Genomic DNA, 16769 nt, shown 5'->3' with positions numbered 1-16769 from the left:
TCACACAATGCGAGATGCCGTGATTCCACTATTGGTGCCCTTGAAGGCGGCGACCGAACCTTTACAAACAAGGTTGACGCAATCTCCACAACACTTGGAGGCTCCCAACAACACCACGAAGCTTCACCACAATGGAGTATGGCTTCGAGGTGACCTCAACCATCTAGGGTGCTCAAACACCCAAGAGTAACAAGATCCGCTAGGGATTAGTGGGGGGAATCGAGTATCTCTTGGTGGAAGTGTAGATCGGGGCCTTGTCACCCAATCCCGAGCAAATCAACAAGTTTGATTGGCTAGGGAGAGAGATCGGCCAAAAATGGAGCTTGGAGCAACAATGGAGTTTAGGGTTAGAAGAGGTGAGTCTTCTTGGAGAAGAAGACCCCCTTTTATAGTGGGGGACAATTCCAACCGTTGCCCACCACTCAGCCCGCGGCCCACGGAACTACCGCTCCACAGGCGCGGTACTACCGCACTGGCGTGCGGTACTACCGCGGTGGACCGCGGTACTACCGCGAGCACGGCAGAGACCTGACCAGGCAAAAAGGAGCACCGACAGGGCGCGGTAGATCCGTAGGAGCGGTACTACCGCGGCCCCATGCGGTACTTCCGCAAGGCAGACACGGGCCAGGCCTGGTAGGCACAGATGTAAAAAATTACATCCGTGACTACCTCCGCTAAGAAAAATGTCGTGCAAAAATCCAACACGAAATTACCGCGATCGAGGGTGCGGTACTACCGTGAAGGATGCGGATGTAAAAAATTACATCCGCCCCTACCTCTGCTCCTGCTCCGGAACCTGGCCTGGTGCCACGGTACTACCGCGCCACAGCACGATACTACCGCGGGGAGCGCGGATGTAAAAAATTACATCCGCGTCTACCACCACTTGAGAGCGGTGCTAGACCAGAGCTGGCGGTACTACCGCTCGGAACAGCGGTACTACCATGGGAGCCTACGGTACTACCGTGCCGGAGCCCGGTACTACTGCTTGCTCCTGCTGTAGTACCGCTCACAAGAGCAGTACTACCGCTAGCCTGAGAAGAGCAAGACTGAGGCCTTCATTTCGCAGAGACACGATGAGACGGAGGAACACTCCGAGGAGCTCAAGGAAAGGCCGTGCAAAAGGGAATGTGTACGTGAGATTCCACCCAAACCTTTCCAAAGCGGACCCCCTCTTAATAGTACGGCTTTCCTACGACTCAACTCTTCCGAACCAAACCGTAGAGAAAGGCCGTCTTCTATAATCTCCGAGGGGCATCAAATCGTCTTGTGTTTAGTCGTGATATATCTGAAAAGCTCAATACACACGATTAGTCCGCAAAGGCATTGTCATCAATCACCAAAACTACATAGGGACAAGAATGCCCTTACAGAGAGGCAATGGATGGCAGCAACGACGTCATGTTCATCAGAAGCCAACCGGCTGGGCCGAAATGGAGAAACTGTGTCGTGTTCATCGGGAGGCAACATAATGCGTCGTGTTTATTGGGAGGCAATGGAATATGTCGTGTTCATTAGGAGCCAACCGGCTTAGATGGAATAGCCGAAACGAGGTCTGGCGTACCACAGAACGGAGGAAACGGGCCTTCTGTTCGACCACATACGGTCGAAATGGGTCCTGTTCATCGGGAAGGGTCTAGCCTACCGCAAAACGGAGGAAACCGACTTGTATTCGAGTGCCTACGGTCGAAACAGGGCCCTGTTGATAGGGAGGGGTGTGGCGTACCGCAAAACGGAGGAAACGGATTTGTGTTGGAGCGCTGACGGTCGAAACGAGGTCCTGTTCATCCACCATCTACTGCTGTGCCCCAGCCTCCACGAGCTACTGTTCATCCACCATCGACCTCCTCCAGCCTCCACCAGCTACTGTTCATCCACCGGCTACTATTTATAGAGGCTCCATAGGGTCCTGTTCATCCACCCCAACCGGCTAGGGTGCGATGGCCTCCTTGGGGTCCTGTTCATCCCACGGCAACGGCCTACTACCACGGGGTCCTCTTCATCAAACCCCCACCGGGAACCGTTCATCCACAACCAACCAACCGGCCCTGGACGAAAAACCCATTTTCATGGACCTATCATCTCATTTTCATCCTGTGAAATCTATGATCCTATTCTCTATATATGCAGCATGGTCTATTATGTAGCAATAGCACGGTCTATTATGCTCTGTTACCGGCAGTAATGTCAGTTGTTCTCTAGTATTTGTCATTGTAGTGCTCTCCTTCCCGTTGTTCCATATTTTGCAGCTGCATCTTTGATGTGTATAAGTTGTTGATGTGTTGTCTTGGTATAAGTAAACCTGACTACTTCTGTCCTTTGTCGTCAAATGAAGTCATGATATGTTGTTAGCAACCTAGGACAGGAGGTATTTGTTCAAGTTTGCAGTTCCTAGATCCATTGCTGATGAATATGGAGTCATTAATATTTATTCTATTTTTCCAAGAAATGCTTCACTTGTAAGTTATAACACCAGTCATGGACAACACACTTAACAATTTTCGCTTGTCCCCTATTACATTTGACAGGGTCGATTCGAAATCCTGTGCCTCTCTGGATCATACCTGGTGATAGATGACGGCGTTTCACGCACACGGAATGGAGGTCTATGCATAGAGCTGTGTGGCGCTGATCACAGGGTGATTGGAGGAAGCGTTGGTGGAGTCTTGACAGCAGCCGGGACAGTTCAGGAGATCACTCGCTTCTTCTTTTTTTTCACTGAAACATCAGCATTTCATTAATTCATCCTTGGTCTGTTGTGTTCCAGAAATGAATGATGAGGTGATTGTGCGTCATGGTGCAGGTGATTGTGGGGAGCTTCATGTACGCGGGGTCGAAGAAGAGCACGAAGGGCAAGGCCGGGCAGGAGTCTGCTGTGGCAGAGGAAGAACAGACCGGCGATGCCAACGGGGGCAGGGGCAGAGGTGGAGACGGAGTTGGAGTCAAGGCGGAGGAAGAGGGGCCTTCGCCGCTGATGCCGATGCCCCGCGGAGAGGAGGAGCTGCCGTCGGACGCGATGATGAGCGGGTGGACGGGTATGATGCGGTAGATGGAGTCGCGGTCCTGCGGCGGCATCGACATCAACTCGATCCGGGAGTGAAGGATGTAGACTGTTTAATTAGTTTGGTACGGCGGAAGTTGAGCCTAGGCTAGCTTAGCTAGTGGATGATGGATGGATGATTCTAGGGTTTGGTTGGGCTGGTTGTGTTCCTCTCCTGCGTGGGTTTAAAAAGAAGTCTAGTTAGTATAATGAATGTTGTCGTCGAGTATGATCAGTTTAACCGATGATGTTGGCGCCGGTCGGTCGGGCGAATCTATGATGGAAATAGTGGATTCGGTTGTTGGTTGATGGTGTGGTCTGGTATGGTATGGTATGGTATGATGTAGTTATAGGCAGCAGCAATGAGCAACTTGTTTGTAGCTAGTCTCTTTCTTGGTTGCAGACAGACAGACAGACTTTGACAGTTTTATTTTCCTTTCTCTTCTTGTGTTTGCATCCCCTTTGCTTCTTTCTTTTCCTTCTTACTAGCAAATATGCTTGTGCGTTGCAATGGGAAAACTAGCAAACATGCTTGTGCGCAGGGGCCCTCCCCTGTGTGCGCCCGACCATGGACATAACCCCCCCTACTGCCGCGCCGTCGTTCTCCTGCTCTCAGTCCACCACGCATCGCCCTGCCGCCGCAACCTCGCGCCGGCCTACGCCCGTCGCCGGCGCCCCCCCACACCGTTCGCCTGGGCCAGTGCCCAATCTGGTTGGGGCTTCACCCGCAGCGCCCGAACCCACTTTGGCCATGGGCCAATGGCACAAGGGGCCCACGCCCCTGGAACAATTTTAAAAAAAGAAGTTAATAAAATAAATAAATAAGTAATTATTAACTAAATAATTAGTTGATTAATTAAGTTAATTAGTTCTGTTTAGCTAAGCTAATTAAAATTAGTTAACCTAATCAATGAAATTAAGCTAATTAACATGTTTAATCTAAGTCAATGACATATGGGACCCACGCGTCAGCTTGACCCAGTCAGCACCTCTGTTGACTGGTGATGTCATGCTGACGTCATGCTGATGCAGTAATACCATTTTCGAATTAAATTAATAATAATAAATTATAAATTGAATAAAGTCTCTGAAAATTAATAATAAATAAACCGTAGTTCGGATGGAAAAACTTTGTACATGAAAGTTGCTCAGAACGACGAGACGAACCCGGAAGCGCAGCCCATTCGTCCACCACGCATCCCCAACCTATCGAACTCGCAACTTTCCTCCTCCGGCTCCTCTGCCCGAAAACACGAAACACCGGGGATACTTTCGCGGATGTTCCCCCCCCCCTTCACCGACATCACCTCATACTGCGTTAGGGCACGCCTAGCATCACGCTTTTCTTTGTCATGCATCGTCATGCATATGTTTGCATTGTATTCATTGTTTCTTCCCCTTCTGCTTCCGCTAGACACCGAGACCGACGCTGCTGCTGCCCAGTTCGACTACGGAGTTGACGACCCCTCTCTCTTGGCAGAGCAACCAGGCAAGCCCCCCCTTTGATCACCAGATATCGCCTATTCTTCTCTATACTGCTTGCATTAGAGTAGTGTACCATGTTACTGCTTTCCGTTAATCCTATTCTGCTGCATAGCTTGTCCTTGCTACTACTGTTGTTACCTTTACCTGCAATCCTACATGCCTAGTATAGGATGCTAGTTTTCCATTAGTGGCCCTACATTCTTGTCCGTCTGCTGTGCTATACTATCGGGCCGTGATCACTTGGGAGGTGATCACGGGTATATACTATATACTTTATACATGATACATGTGGTGACTAAAGTCGGGTCGGCTTGTGGAGCACCCGCGAGTGATTCACGGATTGGGGGCTGAAAGGACCTTTGTCCCAACGGCCCTCTGTGTGGACCTTTGTGGCGGAGCGTCAGGGCAGGTTGAGACTACCTGGGTGAGAGGTGGGCCTGGCCCTGTTCGACGTTCACGGATACTTAACACGCTTAACGAGATCTTGGTATTTGATCTGAGTTGGGTCGTTGACCTTATACGCACTAACCGCCACGTGGGACAAGTTATGGGCAACCGACATCGTGGTATCAGCGAAGCATTTCGTGACGTCAGCGACGGAGCGGCGCGCGCCGGATTGGACTGGAACGCCTGCTAGTCTAGGTCTTCTTTCGGCTGCCCTCGCAACGTGCAGGTGTGCTAAGGGCGATGGGCCCAGACCCCTGTGCGCTTAGGTTTAGACCGGCGTGCTGACCTCTCTCTTATGCCTAGGTGGGGCTGCAACGTGTTGATCTTCCGCGGCCGGGCATGACCCAGGAAAGTGTGTCCGGCCAAATGGGATCGAGTGTGTCGGGTAATGTGGTGCACCCCTGCTGGGAAGTTAATCTATTCGAATAGCCGTGATCTTCGGTAACAGGACGACTTGGAGTTGTACCTTGACCTTATGACAACCAGAACCGGATACTTAATAAAACACACCCTTCCAAGTGCCAGATACAACCCGGTGGTCGGTCTCTAATAGGGCATTGAGGAGGGGATCGCCGGGTAGGATTATGCTATGCGATGCTACTTGGAGGACTTCAGTCTACTCTCTTCTACATGTTGCAAGACGGAGGCTGCCAGAAGCGTAGTCTTCGACAGGATTAGCTATCCCCCTCTTATTCTGGCATTCTGCAGTTCAGTCCACTGATATGGCCCTTTACACATATATCCATGCATATGTAGTGTAGCTCCTTGCTTGCGAGTACTTTGGATGAGTACTCACGGTTGCCTTGTTCCCCCTTTTCCCCCTATCTCTATCCGATTGCTGCGACCAGACGATGGATCCCAGGAGCCAGACGCCACCTTCGACGACGACTCCTACTACGCTGGAGGTGCCTACTACTACGTGCAGCCCGCTGACGACGACCAGTAGTAGTTTAGGAGGATCCGAGGTAGGAGGCCTGCGCCTCTTTCGATCTGTATCCCAGTTTGTGCTAGCCATCTTATGGCAACTTGTTTAACTTATGTATGTACTCAGATATTATTTCTTCCGCTGACTTGTCTATGATCGAGCACTTGTATTCGAGCCCTCGAGGCCCCTGGCTTGTATTATGATGCTTGTATGACTTATTTATGTTTTAGAGTTGTGTTGTGATATCTTCCCGTGAGTCCTTGATCTTGATCGTACACGTTTGCGTGCATGATTAGTATACGATTGAATCGGGGGCGTCACACAAGGGTACCTGTCGAGAGCGGCGAGTTGTCGGGGGAGGTTTTTGGGTGCGGGCAGCGGCCTGGGCAAGCCCAACCGGCCGGAACTGGGCGACAACGGTGAAGGCAGGGTGCCCGGGTGTCTTAGTTTTGGACGGGAGAGGAGGGTAATTGTCAATGTGCCACCGAATGACAGGCTAGGGGGAGGACAAGGACGGGCGTCGCGAGCGTCCACGTCATGTCCGTGCTGATGCAAACCCGACTCAAATCTTGTCCTGAAATGAGTCGCGAGCAGACAAAAAGCAGACACTCGCCCGTTTGCGTCGACACATTGGGCCACAGTTTGTGTTCATTTCGACCCAAACCGACGTGCACAGACAGAACGCGTCGGCGCATTGGAGTTGGTGTTAGACACCACCCTCATTGCAAGAAATGTGCACACAGTGGCAAAGAAAAGGTGCTAGACCAGGGGCACCCCACGCTCATAGGGGTGGGGAACGACCCAACATGGTTGGACGGTGGAGTGGCAGGCAGAAGGGGGCGTCAAGAGTACTCCAGCATCCTTTATAAGAGTAATTCGGTGATGGTCGATGTATCAACATGTAATATCCACAAATTTCCAGCGGCTCGAAGCAGCCGCAAAAACAATATATGTGTACAAATTAAATATGTACCCCGTGAGCTAGCAGAAAGTACCCAACGAATCTTGCATCGTTCATAGGGGTGAAGGTATATGCGTATGTACTATGTTCTGCTCGGTGACTCATACGTCTCAAACTTACCTATAATTTTTGATTGATTCATGCTATTATAATACCATCCATAGCAATTTATATATTGTTTTTCTGAACTAAACTATAAATTCAATGCCTAGAGCCAGTTACTGTTTTCTGCATGTTTTTGATTTCACAGAAAATCATTCGGCATGCGTTAAGCCTGTCGATTCACAAAACAATAAATAGAAGTTAATCCTTCGCCATGTGGGCCAACTTATAAGGCGAGCCCACATCCTGGGAAGGTGCTAAAGTTGTTCCAACCGAAGATACCAATGTTGTCCTCATCAAATTGGAAAATATGAATTTTCTAGTTTGACCCATTTGAACTCGTAAAAAAATTGGTTAGATTTCATCTTGTTTTGTATTGTTTGGCTTCGTTTCTTTCTGAGGCCCGTAAGCTACATATCTACCCATCCAAACGTTGCTCAATCGGCCCAAAATAAATTCCCCAAAAGCCCAATCAACCCTTCAACAAAACACCCCACCTTTCCTCCTTTCTTCCGCCGCCGCTAGAGTTTCCTCTTCTAGTTAGGGTTTCCTCGATCCCCAATTTCCCCACCCCAACCCTAGCTCCGATCCACCCGATGGCGGCCGCAGAGGGCAAGAAGAACATCATCAAGCTCAAGAGTTCAGACGGTAAGGAGTTTGAGGTGGAGCAGGCGGTGGCCATGGAGTCGCAAATGATCCGGCACATGATCGAGGACGACTATACTGACAACGGCTTGTTGCTCCACAATGTCAACTCAAAGATCCTCTCCAAGGTCATTGAGTACTACAACAAACACGTCCAAGCAAAGGGCCGCCGACACATCTGATTTTGGAGGAGGAGCTAGGCCGTTAGGTGCTACATCGGCTGTGCCTGCGGCGCCCACAGAGGACCTCAAAAACTGGGACGCCAATTTCGTCAAGGTCGACATGGCCACCATATTCGACCTCGCACTAGTGTGATTACTTTCCATCCATTGATTTGTTCCTTGACATTCTCTAGATCTATTTTTTTACTATCCCCCATTGATGGAATCAAGATTGTTTTTGTTTAGTTTGGCTTGTTACTTGTGTGAGATTGAGATTTGGATAGATTGGAATATGTCCTCGTACCTTCATCAAGGTAGATTTGACTCGATTGGATTAGGTTAGGTTACACAATGGATTAGGTTTAGGTCACAAAGAGTTGTTATTGGCGATGTAGAAAGCAGCCGACCATACATACTAACCCTAATAGCTAGGTTCGGGCATTATCTGGGGAGCTATATTAATTTACAGTTCCATGTTCATCTGGTCTAATATGCTTCACTATATATGAATAACCTAGAAACATTTTAAATTATTAGATTCACTATCATTTTGTTTGTAAACTACATATATGGGATGATGATTGAGTGGTTTCTCTTTCAATAACTTGCGGAAACATCAGACCACACAGAGCAATATATGGTCTGATGTTTCTATATTTGTCACTGTTGTTTCTAGATTTGAACCATGCATGAATGTCCATATCTAGTGTGAAATTATGATCTTGTATGCTAGACTTTAGTAGATCTGCTCTGAATTTGTTTAGTTATGTTAGTTTATCATAGATAGGGTGGTATGTCGCATGTGTCATCCTTAGTTATAATACATAAATCCAATATCATACATTACTACTTTGATATTTGTAATTATGCATTGTAGATCACACACTTCTTTCTAATTTTGCTATCTATGTCTTTATTATCTTATAGGTTTCACTACTGGTCCATATGTCAACAATGAATGCCTTTTTCTTCTATCTAGCATCGAGTTACTATTTATTTTGCTGTATACATAGTGATAGCTAAATCACATGATCATGCTAATGTTTCTAACTTTGTATCAAATATTTATGATCTCAACTAATCTTTTAGATACCACTATTGATCCATGTCATCTACGAATGCCTTCTTCTATCTAGCATTGGTTGAGTATTGATTGTGGTTCTATTAACATTACATCCTTGTAGCTAGATCACGAGATGATACATTGTGCCTGTCCATGTTAGAAGTGATGATGCTTTCCATCGTTTGAAGTGAAACCACACATGACTTCCCATGGCCACTATAAAATCCTGATCTTGTTTGCAAGAGTTTAGCACTATTTACTTTTAGTTTCTTTTCTTATAGTTATCTTATTTTATCATAGCTAGATAAGATTTGTATCTCACATGTGGCATCTTCACTTGCAATACATATTCCAGTTTCATATATTACTGACCCCTAAACACATGTTTTGTGTTGTGGTTTGATTTTACTATGATAGATAACTATGTTTCTAACTTTATTGTTATCGCTGCCTTTATCATCTGAGCAAATCTTGTAAATGCCACTATATTGATCCATATTGGCAATGAATGTGTTCATCTGTGTATCATTGCTTGACTGATGATTGTGGTGTACTAGCCATACATGTTGATATCCAAATTATTGGATGATGAATGCAATTGCCAATGCATTTTGAGAAGTGGTGCTTGTCATCTGAACCCATGTAGCTTATGCACTTACAAAATTATCATTTATCATGAGGAATGTATGTAGCTGTGTCTGATCTCACTCTATTTTGTGATAGTTATGTTAACTTTTCTTGACTATCGATCCATTTATGTTAACCCATGTTATGGTCTTTGAATGAATATCTTTTGATTATTGCACACCTTGTTTTGTGTTTTAGTTTGTCGCAAAAACCTCTATGTAGGTGGTATATGTAATTATCCATGTTTTTGTAAACCAATGCTTCCCTCTGACACACCATTATTCCTTTTGCTCTTTTGCCCCCTCTCAGGCTGCGAACCACGTCAACATCAGGGGGCTCCTAGACCTGACTTGCCAGACCGTCGCCGACATGATCACGGGAAAGACGCCAGAGGAGATCCGCAAGATCTTCAACATCAATGAGAAATTAAGACCCGAGGAGGAGGAGAAGATCCGCAGGGAAAACCACTAGGCCTTTGAGTAGAGGAACATCTAGGCCGCGCTGAAGTAATGAACACTTAGTATTACCCATGTCTACATTTCAGTGTGCTTGTTTATGTCATAATGGTTGTAATGAACCAAGAGTCTATAAGGTGGTGTTGGTGAACTTATTCAGTGGTTATGTTTGCAAAAAAAATATGGTGGTCATTAATTATCATTTGTCAAATGAATCGTTATTGTCAAGTTGATGTTTTGCTTGCTTATCATTATTTTTTTCACTGATTTCCACCATGTGATTTGGGCTTCTTCGTTGGTTATTCATGTGTGTTTTGTTCATCGATCAAGATGCATGGATGCTCTTGTTACTTAAGAGACGGTCCTTGTTCTTCCCCTCTCTCTTTACAATCCTAATAAAATAAAAATAAAGGTTGTTGCTTAAATTATTTGAGGGATCAAACTAATTGCAGAAGACGTGAAATTTTTATGGTAACCACTTACGACCATGGCAAGGCCACACTAAAACATATAGGGTTTTAGGATTATATTTACAATTTTTTACAAAAAATCCATTCAAATGAATAAACGAGTGATGTTATTCTCTACTGACTGCAGAACCACGCCGCACCAGAATCAGTTAACCCTCGTACACCTCTCCGCCTGCGACTCCACTGCCGTGTCTTCCCATCACCGGCTCGTTGCCGTCCGGGGCCTCGCCGTCGTCCACCGCCTTGGTGCGCTCGGCACGGCGTGATCAACGTGGTCAACAAACGAGAGTCATCGGAAGAGGATTATACGTGGAGAGGCTGACAGTGGGGACGCACCAGGTCCATGGACGCACACTGCAACCGCCTCCTTGTTACGCGAAAATAAAAATTATTCCTCCCCATGAAAGCTGGGACCCACCACGTATATCTTCGCAAGGAAGGAAGTGCCTCCTTATGCATGCTCCTGACAGCTGGGACCCACCAACAACATCTTTGCTCCAAAGGAAGTGACTCCTTATTATGGGCAAAAAATATATGATTCCGCCTCTGACCATTGGGACCCACCAGCTATATATTCACACACAAGGAAATGCCTCCTTGCCCCCCGACAGCTGGAACCCACCTGGTCGAAGCATACGTAGCGTTGTCTGTGTACATACCGGTCGATCGGTCTGTTTGCCACGATGAACCATGTCCGAGTAAGGAGCGGTAGCAGTTGAGGCAATCCAGTCAAAACAGCGTACACGTACGTACAACCAGATGCCAAAAAATACATCCACGTACGTACATACGGGTGTGGTCTCGAACGCGTACTCGCGCATACGTACGACCAGGGATCGTGTACATGGAGAGGCAATGGATGGCAGCAACGACGTCATGTTCATCAGAAGCCAACCGGCTGGGCCGAAACGGAGAAACTGTGTCGTGTTCATCGGGAGGCAACATAATGCGTCGTGTTTATTGGGAGGCAATGGAATATGTCGTGTTCATTAGGAGCCAACCGGCTTAGATGTAATAGCCGAAACGAGGTCCGGCGTACCACAGAACGGAGCAAACGGGCCTTCTGTTCGACCACGTACGGTTGAAATGGGTCCTGTTCATCGGGAAGGGTCTGGCCTACCGCAAAACAGAGGAAAAAGAATTGTATTCGAGTGCCTACGGTCGAAACGGGGTCCTGTTGATAGGGAGGGGTGTGGCGTACCGTAAAACAGAGGAAACGGACTTGTGTTGGAGCGCTTACGGTCGAAACGAGGTCCTGTTCATCCACCATCTACTGCTGCGCCCCAGCCTCCACGAGCTACTATTTATCCACCATCGACCTCCTCCAGCCTCCACCAGCTACTGTTCATCCACCGGCTACTATTCATAGAGGCTCCAGAGGGTCCTGTTCATCCACCCCCAACCGGCTAGGGTGCGATGGCCTCCTTGGGGTCCTGTTCATCCCGCGGCAACGGCCTACTACCACGGGGTCCTCTTCATCAAACCCCCACCGGGAACTGTTCATCCACAACCAACCAACCGGCTCGACTCACCACGTCTTGACTCGTTCTACGTACCATGTGCACGGTAGCAACGATCACTGATCATCGAGAGTCAACCCAACACTGGTTGGCTACGTCTCGCACGGGGGCTCGATCGGCTTCAGTAAGCAGCAGATGCGATCAATCGCTCGGGTTCAGTTAGGAGCAACAGCGAAGGAATCGCTCGGGTTTAGTCAGCAGTGAATGAATCACTCGAGTTGAGTTAATAGCCAAGGGATCAATCGCTCGGCTTCAGTAACGTAGCTAGCAGTGCGATCGCTCAGTTTAGTTAGAGCCCAACGCCTCGCACACACGCATGTACACGAGAGAAACGCACAAACCACAATGCATTGCCCAGCCCCGACCACCCACCGTAACCTGGAACTCCCCCATATTTTCCTCGCCCTCGCTTCTACCATGATTTTTCCCGTCATGGACGGCCCAAAGAATATCATGCAGCCGCGTCTCCGGCCTGCCCAGGACGAAAAACCCATTTTCATGGACCTATCATCTCATTTTCGTCCTGTGAAATCTCTGATCCTATTCTCTATATATGCAGCATGGTCTATTATGTAGCAATAGCACGGTCTATTATGCTCTGTTACCGGCAGTAATGTCAGTTGTTCTCTAGTATTTGTCATCGCAGTGCTCTCCTTCCTGTTGTTCCATATTTTGTAGCTGCATCTTTGATGTGTATACGTTGTTGATGTGTTGTCTTGGTATAAGTAAACCTGACTACTTCTGTCCTTTGTCGTCAAATGAAGTCATGATATGTTGTTAGCAACCTAGGACAGGAGGTATTTGTTCAAGTTTGCAGTTCCAAGATCCATTGCTGATGAATATGGAGTCATTAATATTTATTCTATTTTTCCAAGAAATGCTTCACTTGTAAGTTATAACACCATCACAGACAACACACTTAACAATTTTCGCGTGTCCCCTATTACATTTGACAGGGTCGATTCGAAATCCTATGCCTCTGTGGATCATACCTGATGATAGATGACGGCGTTTCACGCACACGGAATGGAGGTCTATGCATAGTGCTGTGTGGCGCTGATCGCAGGGTGATTGGAGGAAGCGTTGGTGGAGTCCTGACAGCAGCCGGGACAGTTCAGGTGATCACTCGCTTCTTTTTTTTTCACTGAAACATCAGCATTTCATTAATTCATCCTTGGTCTGTTGTGTTCCAGAAATGAATGTGAGGTGATTGTGCGTGTTGGTGCAGGTGATTGTGGGGAGCTTCATGTACGCGAGGTCGAAGAAGAGCAGGAAGGGCTAGGCCGGGAAGGAGTCTGCTGCGGTGGAGGAAGAACAGACCGGCGATGCGAACGGGGGCAGGGGCAGGGGCGAAGATGGAGTTGGAGGCGAGGCGGAGGAAGAGGGGCCTTCGCCGCTGATGCCGATGCCCCGCGGAGAGGAGGAGCTGCCGTCGGACGCGATGATGAGTGGGTGGACGGGCATGATGCGGCAGATGGAGTCGCGGTCCTGCGGCATCGACATCAACTCGATCCGAGAGTGAAAGATGTAGACTGTTTAATAAGTTTTGTTTTCCTCGCCCTCGCTTCTACCATGATTTTTCCCGTCATGGACGGCCCAAAGAATGTCATGCAGCCGCGTCTCCGGCCTGCCCAGGACGAAAAACCCATTTTCATGGACCTATCATCTCATTTTCGTCCTGTGAAATCTCTGATCATATTCTCTATATATGCAACATGGTCTAGCACGGTCTATTATGCTCTGTTACCGGCAGTAATGTCAGTTGTTCTCTAGTATTTGTCATCGCAGTGCTCTCCTTCCTGTTGTTCCATATTTTGCAGCTGCATCTTTGATGTGTATACGTTGTTGATGTGTTGTCTTGGTATAAGTAAAGCTGACTACTTCTGTCCTTTGTCGTCAAATGAAGTCATGATATGTTGTTAGCAACCTAGGACAGGAGGTATTTGTTCAAGTTTGCAGTTCCAAGATCCATTGCTGATGAATATGGAGTCATTAATATTTATTCTATTTTTCCAAGAAATGCTTTACTTGTAAGTTATAACACCAGTCACAGACAACACACTTAACAATTTTCGCGTGTCCCCTATTACATTTGACAGGGTCGATTCAAAATCCTATGCCTCTGTGGATCATACCTGGTCATAGATGACGGCGTTTCACACACACGGAATGGAGGTCTATGCATAGCGCTGTGTGGCGCTGATCGCAGGGTGATTGGAGGAAGCATTTGTGGAGTCCTGACAGCAGCCGAGACAGTTCAAGTGATCACTCGCTTCTTTTTTTTTCACTGAAACATCAGCATTTCATTAATTCATCCTTGGTCTGTTGTGTTCCAAAAATGAATGATGAGGTGATTGTGGGGAGCTTCATGTACGCGGGGTCGAAGAAGAGCAGGAAGGGCAAGGCCAGGCAGGAGTCTGCTGCGGCGGAGGAAGAACAGACCGGCGATGCGAACGGGGGCAGGGGCAGGGGCGAAGATGGAGTTGGAGGCGAGGCGGAGGAAGAGGGGCCTTCGCCGCTGATGCCGATGCCCCGCGGAGAGGAGGAGCTGCCGTCGGACGCGATGATGAGCGGGTGGACAGGCATGATGCGGCAGATGGAGTCGCGGTCCCGCGGCATCGGCATCAACTCGATCCGAGAGTGAAGGTTGTAGACTGTTTAATTAGTTTGGTACGGCGGAAGTTGAGCCTAGGCTAGCTTAGCTAGTGGATGATGGATGATTCTAGGGTTTGGTTGGGTTGGTTGTGTTCCTCTCCTGCGTGGGTTTAAAAAGAAGTCTAGTTAGTATAATGAATGTCATCGTTGAGTATGATCAGTTTAACCGATGATGTTGGCGCCGGTCGGTCGGGCGGATCTATGATGGAAATAGTGGATTCGGTTGTTGGTTGATGGTCTGGTCTGGTATGGTACGGTATGGTATGATGTAGTTATAGGCAGCAGCAATGAGCAACTTGTTTGTAGCTAGTCTCTTTCTTGGTTGCAGACAGACAGACAGACAAACTTTGACAGTTTTGTTTTCCTTTCTCTTCTTGTGTGTTGCATCCCCGTTGCTTCTTTCTTTTCCTTCTTACTAGCAAACATGCTTGTGCGTTGCAACGGGAAAATGCAGGGCGTGAAATTAGGTTCAGATACATAAATATTCTAGTGGTGCGATATCAATCATGTCCAACATGTACCTTCATGATCCTAGCTAGCTACTCCATCCGTTCCGATTTACTCGTCGTGGTTTTAGTTCAAATTTGAACCAAAACCACGACGAGAAAGTAAATCGGAACGGAGGCAGTAGATAGCATTGGCACCTTTTTTTACCGTTAAATAATTTTTTCTTTATCCGCAAAAAATATTCTTTTTCTTTCTCCACCCATTATCTCAACCTCAATTCAAACCCGCCATCGAATAAATGGAAGCAATAGTCTTCGGTCACCTTACCTGGCACCTGGTGTCTTTGCCTATTGGTTCTGAATATGCAAGAAAGATTTTCCATACTGCAAGAATTTGTCATCAAGCTTGATGCATAAAGAATTTGTCACCTAGATTTAACAAAATCTTTTGGTCTCTGATGCCATGAACCAGAGGAGAGAGCCTTGTGCATGCTGGTGTCGGAAGCAATGAGCGTCTTGCAGAACATGCAGGGTGCTTTCACGTCATCGCTATCCTCTTTGTGGGGGCGGGGTGCTTCAATAGTGTCAGTCCCAAATTTCCTCGTTGTTCCCTTCTAGTCCTACACTCCTACTTCAAGCATCCACCTTATTGTAACCATTAGCAGCACATACTCCCTTTGTTCCGATTTACTCGTCGTGGTTTTAGTTCAAATTTGAACTAAAACGACGATGAGTAAATCGGAACGGAGGAAGTACGTTTGATGATTCAAGTGACATTAACCGCATCTGCCTTCCTGTAACCATTACCAGCGCATATCTTTGATGATTCAACTGACATTAACCATGTCAAATTCAGATAGTGGGCCAATCCCTCCCTCCCCGCCCCAACCACCAGCGACCCTTTTGTGTTTGGGCAAATCACTGCCTCTTCTCTCCTATCGGGTTTGGGATTGTTTTCACAAGAGTAATGCACTGAGGATAAATACCATCAGGTAGGTAGTATCCTTTGTTATAGTGGTGACCATTGATCTTAATATTGAACTCTGGGCAGTTGCCTTCTGCAAGCCTTTCAAACATCAGAGAACGCTGAAGCACGTTGATGTCATTGTGAGAGCCCGCCATGCCAAAAAAAGAGTACCAAATTCAATGATGTTGTGAAGCACGGCCTCAAGTATGACATTGCAAACTTTCACATGACCTCTAGACTGCCCCTGCCAAGCAGATGTGCAGTTCTTCCACTTGCAGTGCTTACAATCTGTGTGCGACCAAGCATCCTCGGAAAGCCCCCATCTGCATTGATCGCCAACAACCTGGTGCAACAGTTGGCTCTCTCAAGTACTCCCGGCCAAACATCACTAGCACAATCTTGCAGAACCTGTACATGGATTCTAGGCATGTGGCCTCACTCATGCAGACATACCCATCAATTAGATCACATGGTATTTTGTATGCAAGCACCGAATAGCTGCAGTGCATTTCTGCTAAGAGGAGAAGCCAACCTCTCCCAGGGGCGTCCTCCTTGCATATGAAATAATCATCGTATGCCACAACCCTTCGTGAATATGAGAACACATGTCTAGCCATCTGGAAGCGGCGCCGAAATAGCTTGTGTTTGAAGAGTGGGGAAGAGGACTTGAAGTAGTCTTCCGCTCTCTCTATTGTGATTCAACGCCGGAGCATGGCCCGAGATTGAGCCCCTAAATGTGGTCATCGGCGACCAAATTAGCAACCACAAACTCCTCATCGTCCAACGATGAATCATCCGAA

General features: G+C 47.4%; 1 pseudogene; it reads left to right on the top strand.

Annotated features, from left to right (window-relative positions):
• Positions 1-7511: 7511 nt before the first annotated feature.
• On the top strand, positions 7512-10107 carry LOC123156204 (SKP1-like protein 1; annotated as a pseudogene).
• The last annotated feature ends 6662 nt before the right edge of the window (positions 10108-16769 follow it).

Source organism: Triticum aestivum, chromosome 7B (assembly GCF_018294505.1).
Source record: "Triticum aestivum cultivar Chinese Spring chromosome 7B, IWGSC CS RefSeq v2.1, whole genome shotgun sequence".
NCBI lineage: Eukaryota > Viridiplantae > Streptophyta > Magnoliopsida > Poales > Poaceae > Triticum > Triticum aestivum.
Note: the sequence above shows the minus strand (reverse complement) of the source record. Positions and strands in the feature narration are given on the sequence as shown.